Below are 11,603 nucleotides of genomic sequence, written 5' to 3' on the forward strand. Positions count from 1 at the left end.
AAATGACAGACTAATACAGACAGTGATACAGGAGGAGAGGACCCTGCCCCGAAGAGCTTACAATCTAGTAGTAGAAAGGCTGTTCATTCAGCTCTCCCTTTTAAAAGATTACATATACAGTTCAGCTCTTTTTTCTGACTATTTAGGCTAAGGCCTATCTGGATTCTGGTGACGCAGCCAACTTCATAGATCAGAGCATAGTTTCTAAGCACCTGATTCCACAGGTAGCCCTGAAAAATCCCATTCCTATTGCAGTAGTCAATAGTACCGTAATCCCTGAGCCCATTTGTTTCAAGACCAGGCCACTATCCTTAAAGGTAGGTTCCCTTCATTTTGAGACTTTGGAATTTCTATGGACTTCCTAATACCCAAGCTAGCCAATCAACTCCGAGGCATGCCATGGCTTTCCCAACACTCTCCAGTGATAGACTGGGTTTCTGAAGACATTCTGTTCTGGAGTTCTAGCTGTTACCACAATTGTATTTAGAAGATTAAACCAATATGTTCTGTTTGCCTGACTGAGAATGCACCTTTGCCTGGCCTTCCTGATTCCTACAAAGATTTTGTGGACGTTTTCTCCAAGCAAAAGGCAGAGACCCTGACATCCTCACAGCCCTTCTGACTGCTCCACTGAGCTCTTACCTGATACTATGCCTTCTCGTGATCATGTCTATCCCCTGTCTAGACCCGAGACTCAGGCTATGTCTGAATACATTAAAGAGAACCTCGAAAGCGGTTTCATTTGCAAGTCCATCTCACCTGCTGGTGCTGTTTTCCTCTTTGTATAGAGTATCCTGGAAACAATACCTGCAACCCAGTATCGTGAGATGTTTTTTCGTCTCTTTCAAAATAATTACATTTCCTCTAATCAAGCATCATTTTAAGGGACTCTCTGGTGGAGATATCTGTTTTAAATGTGGTTGCCCTGCAGCTACTCTTTTTCATCATTTCTGCAAATGTCTATTTATTAAACGATTCTGGAGTCATGTGGTTAGTTATATTTGTACTAAACTACTTATTAACTTTTGTACCATTTACCCCTGAATTGGGTGTTTTTGGAATGGTGGAGAGTTCTAAGTTTTTGTTCTCTAGAGGAGCATGACGTTTAGCATTGTTACTTTTAGTGGTAGCCAGGAAAACTATATTGCACTGCTGGTTGGTATTGCTCCCCCCAAAAAATACGTCTGTTTATGGTCGAATTACAAGAATTAATTAGGATGGAATGGGCGGAAACGGCCATACATAAAGAATCCAAAACACAACCTTACTTTGAAACATGGGAGAGTTTTATTAAGCTACACTTAATACTCCCAAAAAAATAAAATTGTACAATTGTTTTCAGCACAGCACATGGTACCTAGGAAGGGAGCTGGAACATGATCCTCCTATAGAAGTTGAATCACTCCTGATGTAAGCACTTTTTACTGAACTTACTTTTTGGATTGCGTGTTTTACTTATATATATATATTTTGTAATTGCACTATCATCTGTATGTTGATGACTATTGTAATTTTATTTTGTATGTTATACTGTTCACCGATATGTGCCTATTTTTGTGTTATGGTACTTGCACTGTTGTTTATGCCTTGAAACTTCCTTTTGTAATATCCTGTATGCATGATTCTGTGTGTATTACAGTTTATCACTGTTAAACCTTAATAAAATATTTAAAAAAATAGATATCCTTTGCCCTTTAGACTGTAGCCAGGGTGCCACTGTTTTTACTAAGCTAGATCTGCGTGGAGCCTACAACCTCATCTGAATCATAGAAGGGGATGAGTGGAAAACTGCTTTCAACACTCGGGATGGTCACTGTGAATACCTTGTCATGCCATTTGGGCTTTGTAATGGCCCTGCGGTATTTCAGAAAATTACACACTTGTCTAGTAGAATACCTGGATGACATACTAATCTTCTCCAGAGACCTTCATGTAAAGACTGTACTTCTATGCCTTAGAGAGAATAGATGTAGCCCTATTATGGGGGTGGTCACGTAAATGACCCCCACAAACCAGGCTTTGGCGCTAACCTGTAGATAACAGAGAGGATCCTGGGTCTTCGCTATGTGGAAGAGTGAGGATAATAATAAAGTTGGCAGTGCCTCCACCCAGGACAGGGTCTCTGTTAGCAGAGGGGCGCCCTTCCTGGGACATTAGCGAGAAATAATAACAGTAAAATAAAACAGCACCCGAGAAACCACTACACCCAGCATACAACATTAACCATTGCAGCTAAATGAACACAAAGGTTGGAGTATTTGTAAGCTTTATATCTCAGAAATTATGATCAGTGTCGAGATGAGTTGCAGAGGCTCCTGGAGTTTATTGTAGCAAAGATGTCCTGATGAGATGATCCTGAAAACAGCAGCAAGGAGATACTCCAACTGACAATTGGGCTGTGTATGCTGTGCTCCTGGATTGCAGGGATGGAGGCAAAGTCTCTGGAGTCATGGAACAATCTATCTCCGCTACCACTTATACCCTAGCAATCACACTATTCTGCTAATGCAACCGGACCTCTGCTAACTATGGGCCATTAGATGCCTAACCTATGCTAGATGTAACTAGACAGAGGGTGCAGATCAGCAAAGATAACTGAAGGGGCAGAGACAATATATATTTGTGTATGTAACTGATACACTGACAGTAGGGATTTCCCTAAGTGATCTCAGATAACAGATATCACATATATCCCAATAATACAGAGGGTAATAATATAATATTGGACTACACACAGACACAGTAGTCAGTGAGTTCTGGAATGCAGGCACCTACCCTGGCTGAGCACATGTTCTCATCTCTGTTCCTGTACTTCCTGCATTTCCTAAGTGATCTTTGATAGGGTTTCTAAGGCCACTATCAAGGGCAGGAAACACATCAACAACTTTATTTGCAATTTACAAAGTTACAACTCAGCAAGCAGATAGAAAAAGGCAGTCCTCTACTTAGACTAAACTGGGTGCCTCTTTGAACTCCCTGAAGTGCGTATTCTGGGTTATATTGTCTCCAATCAGGGATTACAGGACCCTGGAAAAGTTTTTGCTGTTCGGAGGTGCCCATTACCACAAGGACTAAAAGCAATTCAAAGATTTTTGGCTTTGCCAATTACTATAGACAGTTTATTAGGGACTACTCTTCCATTGTGGCTCCCATCACAGCTCACCAAGAAGGGGGCCAACTGCAAGTTGTGGCCTAAGGAGGCTCTTCTGGCTTTTGATGTCTTGAAGCAGGCCTTCACATCTGCTCCTGTCTTAATGCACCCTAACCCAAGTAAGCCATTCTTTCTTGAGGTTGATGTCTCTGCTGTAGGGGTAGGGGCTCTTCTCTCCCAGCAAGGCACCTCTGGCATATTGTGTTCCTGTGGCTTCTTCTCGAATAATATTTTGCCCGCAGAAAGGAATTACACAATGGGTAATCAAGAGCTACTGGCTGTGAAACTTGCACTGGAGGAATGGCGTCATCTTCTTGAGGGAGCTCTGTTCTCCGTCACAATTTACACTGATCACAAGAATCTCTTGTACTTCCAAACTACTCAAAGACTTAATCCACGGCAGGCTCGCTGGGCCCCATTTTTCTCAAGATTTTATTTCACACCTACCTTTCACCTTGTGGCTAAGAACATTAAGGCCTTTACTTATCATTGATCCTTACAGAATCCTGTTGGCTGCCCCTGTACGCTTGTGTAGCACTCTGAAAATGTTGATGACAAGATCCAGACATGCTGGACCTTGTGCTTCCACAGTATTCTGTAATGTGAGATGTCAAGGAACTTTCTGGGCTGGGTCAGTGTTCTGTATGGACTGCGGAGGGATTTAAGGGTGGACAGGAATAAGGAAGGGGAAGAGTTCCTGCTGGGAAAAGTAATGAGGACAGACTGTTCATGATCGCTCATAATACTCACCCTGCCCTGGATCGCTAGAATTCTGCAGTTTGTTTCTAGGTTGTGTGACTGGGGAGCCACTGAGGTGCTTGTAGTACCACAGCACTCAGTCTCCCTGTGTTACCCCAGGACTGCTATACATAGACACATGGTCTTTATCAGATTGGCTGTAGAGCTTTCATCTGCAAGAGGATTCCAACGTCAGCCTTGGGTAAAGAGAACTTGTTGTTGCTTCAGAAAGTTAAGGACATTCATTGAAAGTAATTGAACAGTCATTCCAGCAGAACCCAGTCTTTAATTATCCTCACTATTTGAAGGGGTCCCCCGTCAGTTAGAGTATCAATAGCCACTGGTTAGTTCATTAGTTGGGCTATCAATTTAGTGTTTGTGTTTGCTTGAAGTTGAGGGCTTCTTGGGTAAAATTGCAGTATACGGTACCTGTTTATTGGCTGTTCTTTTATGGGGTGTATTATTGCTGTATGTGTTATGCTGCATTGGTATTTTAGAACCCCTCAATGTTTGCATTGCAATTTTAACCTAGTTCTAGTTAATTTTGAAGAAAGTCAGGCTGTGCCTGTTGCAATGTTAATTGTGTGGTCACTGGGGACTGGAGTGTAACCAGGGTGGGTTAGAGCGGGGACCCATTACATGATCAGTTAACACCTAAGGGTGAGCTACACTTGAAAAGTATTCCTCCTGGAAAACAATTTGTAAAAAAGTATTTCCATCCCTGTTATCCTTGCATGGGGTCATAATTCCAAGGTTACTGGTCAGCAAGGGCTGTGGAAAACTTTTGACTTCATCTCACGCCAGTATTGGTGGCCAACATTATGACAGGACACTTGAAACTTCATTGCTGCCTGCTCCAACTGTGCTCAAAACAAAGTCCCAAGAAGATTACCATCTGGTCCACTTCTTCCTCTGCCTGTACCTATGTGTCCTTGGACTCAAATTTCCATGGACTTTATCACAGACCTACCTCCATCTAATGGTTGCACAGTTACTTTAGTTGTAGTGGATCGTTTTTCCTAGATGGCTCATTTGAATCATCTGAAAGGGCTTCCTTCAGCTCCAGTTGAAATGGACAAATAAAAAGAGGAGCTCTGACTCTAGATTTGCACTGGGAGATAAGGTTTGGTTGTCTACCAAGCATATACGTCTTCAAACTTGCTCCGCGTTTTATTGGACCCTTCTCTGTATTATCACAGATTATTCAGGTGACCTATAAGTTGCATCTTCCCTACAGCATTCAGATTCCTAAATCTTTTCACGAGTCTCTCCTGAAGCCTCTCATTCTGAACTGTTGTTCCCACAAAATCCGCTCCTCCTGCTCGTGTCCAGGTGGATTCTGCAGAAGAGTTTGAAGTCCATCTTTGATTCTAGACTGCTCCGTGACAAACTGCAATATCTGGTCTATTGGAGAGGGTATGGTCCAGAATAACTGCTGGTGAAGGACTTTCAGAGGCGGTTTCCCAAGAAGCTGGGGGGATTCCATCCAAGGAGGGGCCCTAGGAGAGGGGGTACTGTCACAGATCAGCAGCACAGCTGATATGGTACTTGTTCACCAGATATATGTCAGATCAGCAGTAGCTTGTCTTCTTACCCATGTCAGGCCTTGGAGGTAGAGGCGTCGCCAGACTTTTCCAGCTGACTTTTAGGCACCTGCTCATTCAGTCCCTGCCCAGTCTGCCTGTTGGCCTCACTATATAAGCTGTGTTCAGACTGTCACTCCTTGCCTTTGCAAAAGGTGTGGTTTACCTGAGGCTCCAGCTTGTGTCCATCACTCCTTGCGGGGTGCTCTGGTGAAGACGGGACGATTCCTTAGACTCTGCGCCTCATACCTCCACCAAACGTGCAGATTGCAGAGAGGGTCCACCGTCACATACTTGTGGCAAATCCATGACATACTGTGTGTGCACTTAATAGGTGAAATTTGTCAACCTCTATTGGCCAAAGATTGGATCCTTCTCTTTAGGAGATCCTTATATTGTTGTGATTTGCATTGTAGAACCTATCACTGAATACAATTTTTTGTATCTAGGGGTTGGCAATATCCTGATGAATCACTTTCATGATTCATTACACTTTCATTATTTAGAAAAATTCCACTGCTACACCATTCTGTTGTACCTGTTGTATTTATTAATATTAAACGAGATTTTATGCAGCGCTGTACATTAAACAGGGGTTGCAAATGATAGACGAATACAGACTACGACACAGGAGGAGGAGAGGACCTTGCGCCGAAGAACTTACAATCTAGTAGCTCTCAAATGCCAAATAGGTGCATATGAGCACAAATGTAAGAAAGTTATGGCTTAAACTGTAAGTTTTTGTACCCAAACAATTGCATCCCATTGAATGCTCATACTTATACATTAAAAGTGCTGCAATAAAGCCAAACAGAGATAAAAGTACTTACTGATAGATTGTTATTTTAAACCAATGCATTAAAATTCCAGACACAGGGAGACCGCCATCATCTGTGATGCATCAAGTGCATGTGGGTCGCATGTTAAAACCACCTGGAAGTGACATCACGTAAGGGGAAATGTAGTATCTGGTTAGACTCTGAAACGCAGCAAGCTGCTTGCGTTCCGGAGACTGGAATACAGCATGAAGAGACACGCAGCCTGCAAACCAAGATCCACGACACAAAAACAAAACAGGGGGAGGAGAGCCACAGCACAGCGCAGTACCATAACAACAACACCAAACACACAAAAGACCAGAAACCAAAATACAAACAACCAGGAGACATATATTATATGAAAACATAGAAGGAGGGCATATTGGTTTGCCCACCACCTCTCCCATGTTGAATACCATGGTACAGTGCTAAGGATTAAACAAATAACTTAACATTATTATACATTAGATTATTCAATTAGTTTATTCCATGTGGTAAGCATTTCACAATCATAATTCACTTCAGAGTGTCAAATATAGAGTGTCAAATATAATTTTTCTGTTTTTATCCGTTGCAGTGCTGTATGGTATGATAACCTTAAAACTATCCACCGTGCTAGCACATTAATGTAGTCAGAGTGAATGCAGTTAGATGTTGCTACAAAACTCTTGAAAAAAATCTTTATTGATTGTCTAGAGAAGCACTGAATGTCCTTCTGCCCAAATCTCTGCTAAAGCTATTTGTGTGAAGATGAACCCAGAACCTGAAGGATGAAACAACAAAGCAGCAGTTTTTCATGTGGCACATGTGCAGTGCAGTGCTCTGTATATGCGGTGTCCATTCCTTGTATCTATAAGATGCTGAGAATACAGCTGCATGTTAGAAGAATGACATTCCAGCATCCATGCACTAACCGGATGGAGCATTTCCTGCTCTCCAGGGACAAGGTGGGGTCACATAAGATGTGTTCTGGTCCCTTGTTGTGGACTCTCAGGTGTTTATCACACAGGTAAACCTCACAGAGCAGACAGGATATAACAGCAGGTACAGGTGAGTCCACACAGTAAGTACAGAGGACCCCGGACTCCTCCTGATCTGGCTCAGCAGACAGGAAATTCTTTGCTATGTTATTCAGTGTTATGTTCCTGTGCAGTGCAGGCCGCTCCTGGAACTTCTGTCTGCATTCAGGACAGGAATAACCTCCAGACCCCTTCTGTGTATCCAGCACACGGGCAATACAGACCCGGCAGAAGTTGTGTCCACATTTCAGGGTTGCAGGATCTGTATAAATGTTCAGAGAGATAGAACATTTCAGCTCAGCTCTCAGATAAGCAGATGCCATCGCTGATAGAAGAACGGAGAAATGAAAGTGAAATCTCCCAATTCAGCAAGCTAGATGTGTCACTTACATGGAATTCAGCTGACGTGATAGGGATGGGTCTATGCTTACTCTTCTCTCCTTTCTCCTCTCCATATTTAAATTGAGAAGGATCAATGCCTTTACAATGGAGAGTTATTGACAAGTCATACAATCGCTGTGTGAGGAGTTAGTGGAATGAACAAATCTTCCAGCAATGCAGAGTAAATCAGGAAAGGAAAATCTAATAGAGAAAGGAGCGTTGTCCTCTAGCAGAGCAGAGAATTTCAGGAGAGAATTAGATAAAAGGAGAGCAGAGTCCTCCAACAGGCAATGTATTTCAGGGGAGGATATTGTTAATGTATTGATACAACAATATTCACATCACATCATCATACTGTAAATAGAATACATAGCTTTGTCAACATCTCAAGAAGTAAGACAATTATATAGAACAGAAAACCTTTGTTTACACCCTTCCAAACATTCCAATTGTTGGTATTTCCCAACCTGTAGACCTTTAATACATCTCTGAAATAATCAAGTCTGCTTTTCCTTGATAAAGAAAAATTTCATTGCACAGAGACACTTTTGTCCTGCTTGCTAGTGGTGATATTTATTAATGATGATGATTATATACAGTACATTGTTCCCTGGGTATTATTACATGACCAGGTTAGCTCAGACCTTTGCCCCTTCCCCTTTCCTCGCACTTAAAACTCCCCCCCGAACTCTCATCCCCCCGCCCCCCAATTGCTTACCAGCCATCCCCTCTCCTTAAAAGCAGCCATTTATTTAACAAAGATAAACATCTTTAAAAAACCATAAACGTTATCCAAATATTAACATAACACTAACATTTCCAGATTTGCTAACATATAAAACTTTCCTTAATACTTATAAATAACTGTAAACCAAACCCCTTATTTAAACACTGTGCCGTTTTGCACTATTTCCAAAATTAACTATTAAGTGAATGGTGGCCCCTAGCCACCCAGGACCACCTCAGGGGCCCCAACATAACACCAGTAATGGGCACCCTACCACTGGGTTGCCCTTCCAAAATTGACCAAATAGGTGTCTTACCCTCCTAGCCCCAACTGCCATACATCCTACCCTTAAATAAAAGAAGGGCTGGTGGGAAATTCTTCTTCCTGCACAAAACTGTCCCTCGCTTCAATTGTGACACCCACATCTAAACCCACCTTCACTTTCCTAGCTTGCTTCTGTAGCCAAGGCCATTCACCTTCAGGTTTATGGGTGGACTTTTTTATTCCTCCTCTTATTACCTACAAAAAATGTTGGTGCTGCCACAGAGGAAGAGATTCTAAGTCAGGGGTCGGCAAACTCCAGTCTTTAGGCCAGATACAGCCTAGCCAGTAGTTCATTCTGGCCTAACGATACCTGGCCGATCCTGCATAATGCCGGTCGGCAACCCGTGGCTCCCCTGGAGTTTTGGTGCTGCCTCCTTGCTGTTCCTCCCCTATTAACTGCGGCGGCGGAAGTATCAACCCCGAACCCTAACTTCAGGGGGGATACCCTGGTGGTGGGCGGGTGCTCCCACCCACCCCTAAAATGGGCTAGTGGCCATAAAAGTTTGGGGGAATAGTTTCCTCAGGCTGCTGGACATTGTTCACCTGCACTGAGTTCTCCTCCTGCCCCTCAACAACAACTTCCGGACTTGTCAATATTTCCCCAGTCATCAAAGCCTCCTCCTCCCATCCCTCTGCTGCATCCATAGTTTCCCTACAAGTGGTATGGTAGGCCTCAGAGCAATCTTTATAGAAAAAGCCGAATCCACCATAGATTGTATTTTGTAATAAAACTAGTGCTACTTCCGGTTCCGGTGCCCAATGTAGAAAGGAGCCTAACAGCTCCAGGCATTCCAAGGTGGAACATGGCCAGATGCACCATTTGTCACTATTTATATTACTTGATGCACCTGCTGGCACTTGTGGCTGATTACCTAGAGAGGGAAAATGAGTTTCATTATTCTGCATGGATATTGCCATGCCATCACTCCCATGTCCATGAGGCAGTTGTGTCCAAAATTAATTGAGATCTCTCCCAACATACCTGAAGTTCCCTCCCTCCTTGCCTGGAGAAAGTCCCCACCCAGGGCAGCCCAACCTTGGGCTCGTTACTTGTTACAAAAATAATTATTAAATAACATTTTTCCTTTATATATAAGGGTTGTCTACGTTAGGTCTCCTATGAACAAACCTACCTACCCGTTTCTCTATAGTCCCTCCCTGAAAAATGTAACCAGTGTCATCTTGTTGACAATCAATTACTGGTATTGAGACACGTGGACATGGAGGATTATCTACTAGAGAAGTTTTCAGTGAATGTCATATTCACTACTTTAAAAAATAGACCCCTTATTGTGCACATCCACCAGACCTGCCCCTCTAATCGTCTCTATAAAATGAGACAATCACATCTCAGCTTGTCTCTGAAACCTTTCCTGTTCTTAGACCCAATAATAAAATAATAAAATCCCCTCTAAAGACAGCTGGGAAGTAAAAGTTAAGGGCTGAATCTTGTAGAAGACACCTTTTCTGTCCCATTTGTTCTGTGGCCCAGTGATATTTATATGGCCCAGGTTCTGACCCACCTCCAAGGCTTTTATGACCATACATCTCCGCATTTCTCCTTCAATAATCCACCAACTTACCATATGGGTTTTTTAAAAAACCAAACACAAGAGACGAGAAGGAAGGTCCACACCTCCACCAAGATGTCCACCACCAAACGTCTCCCCATTTCTACTTCAATAATCACCAGCTTATAATCGTTCCCACTTACAATAACATGGGCAGCGTCATCAGGATGATTGGAGTAGCCGCTTCTTAAATCTCCTTAGACATAGACTACCCCTGGACCCAGGCATTTCTAGTAAAAGCCCTTTGTGATATTGGGGATACCATTAATTCCTAATCCCCCCATTTAAATATAAAGAAATGGCTTGTCTTTGCATAAAGTATAACAGACCATGGTCATAATATTCCGATTATCAGATATTTCTTGATCTGACAACCAGCATCCTTCCAGACCCTCTAGTTTACAGCACCCATTGTAAAAGTTGGAGTTTTGTGATCCCAGGGGTCATAAAACTCAGATAAGGGTAGTAGAATGGCCTCTGATTGACCTCTGAGCTGTATTCAGAAACCCATTTATTAAAAAGCATTATATTTCCACTATACCATTCTGTATAAAGTAGTATTTGTTTAGCTGATTTGTAGCTGGATTGTTATGGTGAGCTTTCCGAGACCAAGAACTATTCTCCTAGGCCCCAGGAAAGCCTGGAAACCATAATTACCCTGTTCTGGTGAACTATAAGTCCCAAACATGCCTGGTTAGGTCTCTGTGAACTCAGTATTTTATGGTGAATATTATTCTGGGGGTTGGCAGTTTATAAAACCTGTACTTATGAAATATTAATAATGGCTAGAACAAGAGCAGTTTGGAAGTGTCTACAAGCATCATACTCCATGTGGACACCTGCTATCATTGGATGGTCCTACTAGTCCCACCTCTGTAGTTGGCATAGAAAAAGCCATGTAAGCCCAGCAGAGACAACGGCACTGACACATTGAGCACTGCAGGGAGCCCAGTGACTCTGATTAATAACTTGGACTTTACACAGCAACCTGGACCAAGGCAAACCAATTCTCCCCAAGAATTATTTCACATTTTCTGTGTTTTCTTTGTTGCTATAGTTCTGTTATTGTTCTTACATTAGTCCTATTATTTCTCTGTCCTTGTTTATGCATTGTGTTTGTATGTTTTTACTTATTAAATACTATAAAAAGTGTAAGCTGAATCTCTGAATGCTCTAAGTAGAAATAGTGTATCTTGCTAACCCAAAAGAAACTACTATGAACATTGTGATTGCTGAGACATCCCTGTCTGGAGTGGCAGCGGATGACACAGAGAGTATTAGAAGCAGAAAC

Source organism: Pyxicephalus adspersus, chromosome 2, assembly GCF_032062135.1.
Source record: "Pyxicephalus adspersus chromosome 2, UCB_Pads_2.0, whole genome shotgun sequence".
NCBI lineage: Eukaryota > Metazoa > Chordata > Amphibia > Anura > Pyxicephalidae > Pyxicephalus > Pyxicephalus adspersus.